This window comes from Carassius auratus, chromosome 4 (genome assembly GCF_003368295.1).
Source record: "Carassius auratus strain Wakin chromosome 4, ASM336829v1, whole genome shotgun sequence".
In the NCBI taxonomy this organism is placed as follows: Eukaryota; Metazoa; Chordata; class Actinopteri; order Cypriniformes; family Cyprinidae; genus Carassius; species Carassius auratus.
Genome location: NC_039246.1, coordinates 4842505 through 4849185, shown reverse-complemented (window position 1 = coordinate 4849185; position 6681 = coordinate 4842505).

Below are 6681 nucleotides of genomic sequence, written 5' to 3'. Positions count from 1 at the left end.
GTCTGCAAATAAAATACACAAAGATTGAATTAAATTCTGCCTCCTTTATCTGTATTAAGGAAGAATCAGTGTTCTTTGGTTGCAAATGCAATTAAATAACTTAAACAGTAGTAACAACCAACTTAAACCAAAATGTTAACATTTACATTATAAAGAGTCCATAGAAAAGATGAGAAACTGAAAATATATGAGGTAGGTTGTGGGTGATAAGTCACAGACACATGACTCTTCTCTGGCTGGAGTCCCACGCAGTCTAAATGAAACCACTGTAGAGGACCGTTAACATGTCTTCAAGCTCTTCAGGCTGTCTGCAAAAGCACCACAACACAGCCTTTTCACATGTCCTTCTTTTGGGCTGGCGGTGTGACCTGGCTGCAGTGTGGTCCATGATATTTTGATTGTGTTTTTTCGTGCTCGTTTTTTGATTTTGGCTGTGAATCAAATAATGGCTCAAATAATTCAACTCCATCCTTCCTTCTGTGAACTGCAGACAAAACTCCTTGTCAGTACATGCCTGCAGAATGTTATGGTCCTGGTGCTTAAAAGGGCATTTAATCTCCACACATCCTTTCCGGCAACATGCACAATGCACAAGACAAGTGCATCAGGAGTCGTGCCTATTTTTGGGAAAGAAGGGTTGATTATGAATCCACAGTTGACTTTGCTGGTCTGGTTCTGGAGGTGGAGACAACAGCGTGTATGATGGAGGTGGTTATCCTTCCAGCTCGTGTGCTGTGCCATATGTCAGACTTCTGCCGCTGTCCTGTGTTCTTTTCCAGTGCAGCTGCCTCTGTGGCTGTCACAAGGTGTGCCAGGCCCTCACAGTGTGGAAGCAGGACAGACAAGTCACAGCCATCCATTCTTGGGTCACGAAGACGCAGCAGTGACTTCGGCACGACACATGGCTGAATGGGATCAGCATTGAGGTGGCAGAATTCCTCCATTACAGAGCACAGTCCGGACCTGTGTGCATGTGTGAATTCTGTGAGGGGTTTTAAATCGGCAAGTGTCTTCTGTGGTAAACATGTACCACCTGAGCGGGTCCGGATTTTGGGTGCTGTGCTTGTGTCTCCAAAGACTGATGGATCAAGTGCCTTTTTTCGGGCTGAGCTTGTTGTAAAGTCAATAGTATAATAGTAATAGTACTTTGGTTATATTGGAGGGCATCACCCAGTACGCTTCAGCATCTGTAGGAGTCACATATCCCCACAGACGCACAGCTGTATCGATCTTGTACAGGAGGATGTGCGCACTTCTCTGCCACACCAGCCATACATGTGCAGTGAGGGCTCTTCACTTCCCCACATGCTGTAAGTATGACCCAAGGCTGTAGGGGCTTCTGCCTGAGTCGCATGGAGTGATTCACCCAAGACAATGAAAGCATTATTAATAGCTATGTTTGGTAATTGTACCTGAATGAATTTAAAATTAATTTGGTATATTTCAGATCAATATATTTGATTTCCTTAAAATTTTAATTAACACTAACTTTATTCTCAACTTAATTATAAATAATTTATGTATAAAATAATACTACCATTAAAAAACATTAGATTTTATTTTTTTAATCTAAGTGTAACTTAAAAATAAACAGATTAGAGGTCTGTTTGCTTGCTTTTAAACTGTGTGTGTGTGTGATAGAGAGAGAAATTTTGGTTTGGTGACAGTTGTAGGTTACAGTTTGACAAAAGCACAATAATGTGTTATATTTGTGAACACTTGCAATAAAAGTAAACACTTTGCAGTTTGAATGATGTCCTGTATGAACAAAATGACGGAGTATGTTTTTATGTTTCCACTGTGCGATTGCGCCCGCGCCTCTCTCTTTCTTCCACACACACACACACACACACACACACACACACAAGCTGGTTTGTTTAATTCTTACCGCATGCACATAGATAAGAGAGAGCGAGGAGTGTGGTGCTTAAAACATTAGCATACCTATGTTCTCGTCGTATCTCGTCTTTGCATTAGGATTATATATAATTCTTACAAGTTTCCTAATTTCCTTCACATAATTCGCTATCAAAAAATAATGGCTGTGTCCGAAATTGCATACTTCTCTACTGTATAGTATGGATAAAGTAGTATGCGACAAATTAGTATGTTTGAATCTTTTGCGTTCATAAAAGAGTAGGCGAGAATTCAAATAACTCTTGCGAGATTGAGTTGCACGTATACTTAATTTGCATTCTAATATGCATACTCACCTACTATATAGTAGGGGAAAAGAGTATGTGTAGAAAGAAGTACGCCTGAAACCTCAATATAGAGATCGCTAAGACATGTGACCAACTGGGCGGCAACGTCATCAGAACGCAAAGAATTATGGGTATGTTTGCCCAGTTTACATGGGCTGCCATAGCTGGCTAGTGTTAGCGTGAAAAACAGATTATAATTCTACAAATTTTAATCCTACAAAATGCAGCGGGCAAAGAAAACATTGTCGGGCCATACCGCCTTAAACTAAATCCTAATGCAAAGATGAGATACAACGAGAAAATAAAGGAAATCAAAGGACTGGATCCTTACGAGCAGAGCGACTGGTCAAGGGATGTCAAACTGTTGCCCAACTTCCAGCACCCATATATATACAACTACATGATATTAAATGTTAGTGCATACACACACAAAGTTTTCAGTAACTTGAAGTCGCTGCAGCAGGCCCAGGTCTTTTTTACAGATGGATGGGTCCAGGACCTGGAGATTATAAAAGTGGGGCAGAAAACTGTTGTCCATTCAATGGTATGCTAATGTTTTAAGGTACAACACTCCTCGCTCTCTCTCATCTATGTGCATGCTGTCAGAATTAGGAAAGAGAGAGGCACAGTCATTTTGTTCATACAGGACATCATTCAAAGTGTAAAGTGGTTACTTATATTTGTGTACACTCCAGTCTTGGAAGATGGTCTTCAGAAGTGTACCAAAGCTATATCAGCACACATAAAGAAAGCCCACCAAACCTTTATCGTCCACCAAAATATATTAAATATTCAGTCAGCAACACGTACCTATCGAACACCAACGAGTACATTGCAGCTAAAATAATTTTCCCTCCGATGGCGAAACGTACCCATCCAATACTGCAAATTAAGCTTTCGCCGAACACCAACGGGTGCTTTGCAGATAAAAAAACTGGCTGGATAACCTTGACTTTTCTATCCTATGGTCGGCGAGGCTTCTCTCTTCGATGCCAGGAGCTCGAGCTCCCATCGGATGCTGACGAGAGCCTCCTGGCTAGACAACCTCACCTTTTCCATTCTGTGGCCAGCAAGGCTTACCCGTTCGTTACCAGGAGCTCGCACTCCCTTCGGACGTAGGTGCGAGCCCCCAGCTACCTTTCTTGCCGTTCCGTCTTACGTATGGAAAGGTTTACTGAATGTTTTCCTGCCTTGCTAAATGCTGAGAAGTGGGAGCAGCTGACGGAGGATTCCGCTTGGTCTTAAAGCCTTCCTCAAATGCTACGATCACAAATAACAATGATTTTTGTAAAATAATGATTAATTATCAATTTATTTATTTTTATTATTATGGTCTTGCGAAAATAATAATATGGGCTGCGAGAAAATAATGAATAAAAAGAGTAGGGCTGCTGTGAGTTGCAGGCATGTTTCAACTCAGTAATATGAAAACGCATCGTTCCTCACAGCCAAAAAACAGACTGAATTCAGTTCAGCTGGAGGAGGATGTGTGTTTTGAGGGTAGTTATATGTATAGCTTGTGGGGGTCGAGATAAATGTGTGAATATCTTGCTCTTTCATATGGACAGTGTCTTATGAGGGTTTCAAACTTGCTGAGTGGGTTTAGATAGGACTCGTTTTTTGGTTATACACTACAAATGGTCTGTCCCCATGTAAGATTTTTCTAGTTCTAGTCGTTCATTTATCATTATTCAACTAATCAGAGGTTTATATTAAATTTACATAATCAAGTCTCAATATATACCTACACTCAAGATCATGCATTAATTTTGCCACAAAGCACATGCAGAAAAAGCCTAATAATTGTGAAAAAGGAGACATTTTAATTATTTATTAATAAACAAATTTTACACAGTGCAGTCTCCGAGAGAGAAATGTAACCTTCACATATTACATAATGTTTTCGTTTTAGTTTAAAAGACATTCCAAACTTTCTGTAGATATATTTTTCATGTATGTGAGATACCACAATTTTAAGTAAACTCATTATCAGGAAAAAATTAAGGTGATGAGAGGGCGCCTCCCTGTCATTCATGCGCATGAATAATTTTCGCACAAACACTTGAATATTAATTTACATTTTGCATATGAATTACAATGTAATTTTTTTTTATATATAATTATTTAAAATAAAACCAAACAAGATTTGTAATGAAGATAAAATAAATACAAATGCTGCATATCTAGCATCACAAGCGCTGTGCAAATCTTGCACATATTTTACACACCTGCATTTAAATGCAGCTGCAATTTATTTATTTTTTCTTAAATTATATGAAAGCAAGTAGGGCTGGTTGATAAATTGATTTTATCGATTAACTCGAATGTGTATTTTACATCGGTTTGTTTGAAGGAAAATCGGTTTTCTTTTTAACATCCACCAACGCTCCACTCAGGGCTCCTGTAGTTTCGAGTGGGCTCAACCCAAAACGTTGTTTTCACTCGCTCCAAGAGCGCTCCATCATGAGAACAATTCATGCCAACAGCCCATAATATAACTGCATATTCAACAGTAATTCACGTTAAACATTTAGCTATAGCTTGATCAGAAGGTTATAGAAGGCAATAGTCAAGCGTGATGTCAGGCTAGTTCTCAAGGAGTTTGTCTGTTTCTTTTACTGATTATTTTCGGGTTAAAGCATGATTTAAACAGATAAAGCACTTTCACACGCAATTGCTTTCGAAATAATGCATTCAAACAAATGTAATCTTAGTGCTACCACATTATTAGTGTCTGATTTTGAATGATTTTGAAATCTGTAAGAAATGCATCGATCTGTTTAGAAAAAATAACGGACGAAAATGTACTGTTATTTTCATCACAAACAAAATGTGAACAGAAGAAAGGAGCAATTATAGATTTAATGCTTATAATGTTATTAGTTTGGTATGCGTTGGGGGAAAAAGTTTACACACAATAGCCTAAGCCACTTTGAAACTCTCCTGTTATTTTCTTTGTTTCTTTTTTATTTTTACAGGCTATGAACATAACATTTCAAACATACTGAAATCCACGCAGTGAGTGAGGAGCCGTGTTTCTGGTATCAGTGAGCGCGGAGCGAAGAGATTATTAAATGCTCTGAGCGTGGAGGGTAAGTTGTTGCTGCTCACAGACTCTGCTGCCGAGTGAGAGAGATGTTTCACCTGACATAATGAAGACGACTGAAGAAGCAGCACATCCGCCAAAAATCAACCTGCAGCAATGCTTGTTGCTCGACTCGCCAAGCTTTACTTTTGTAGGTCGCATGGTAGTAAATAATATGATGATATGACCTGCAGTCAATACTTAATAATAGTAATAAATAATACTTTTAATAAAAACATCAAAAACAAGCAGGGCTGTAACATAACCCATTTGGGATGTCTTGGTCTAGTGGTTAGAGAGTTTGACTCCTAACCCTGGGGTTGTGGGCTCGAATCTTGGGACGGCAATACCATGACTTAGGTGCCCTTGAGCAAGACATCGAACCCCCAACTGCTCCCCGGGCACCGCAGCATAAATGGCTGCCCACTGCTCCGGGTGTGTGTTCACTTCTCACTGCTGTGTGTGTCATACATTTGACTGGTAAAGGAATGATAAAGAACTATATTAAAACTTGTTTAGAAAAATGTCTTTGTCATTTGAATATTGATTTTAAGTAAGAAGGCAAAAAGTGGAGAAGGGAGGAGTTCCCATATACGTCTTAGCTGACGTAAAGTCTCATTCCCGCCTCTCAGGGAACCGAGGTTATGATAGTAATCGGAGATGTTTTCCACAACTGAATATGGTCTCAAATCCTGAAAAATAAAGTAGGCAATGGACTCATTTTCTGGGACCTTGGTGAAGCAGAAGGAAACTTGTGGGAACAACCGGCATCGATATCCAGCGTAGTTTGTTTTGGGTCACGTGGCCGCTGCTGCTTTGGGTCCTCTGTAATCATAAACTTGTCCAGGTGGTGACATTTAAGGTGTGTTCGTAAATTTGTGTTATTGCCTGAATATTTAACGTTAGTGCCACATAGCTTACAAACCACAACAGGAATTTCAGAGGGGAACAGAATCGACTGCAACACCGGCTGTGCGCTACTGCTCTGGTGTTTAAAATGCTCACAAACCATCACTGATGAACAGATGAGGGAAAAAAAAATAACTATTCAAGGCCAGATGATAACCCCAAGTCCCACTAAATTAGCAATTACTTGGTTTTGTTTACCTCTGAAACATGAAATGTGGAGTTTCTGCTTTTGCTTAAAAAAAATAACTTTTAATATATAAAAAACATTCTTTCAATTAACTATATTTTCTTGAGTTATTTTTACTTGACCAAAATAACCCAAATGGAGTTTGATATTACTTTGGAATGCACGATAAAAAACATGGGTAGCACTTTATTTTACAGTCCTGTTCCTCATGTACATACTATGTACTTATTATAGTAATTACAATAACTATGTAATAACTAGGTACTAACCCTGAACCTACCCCTACCCCTAAACCT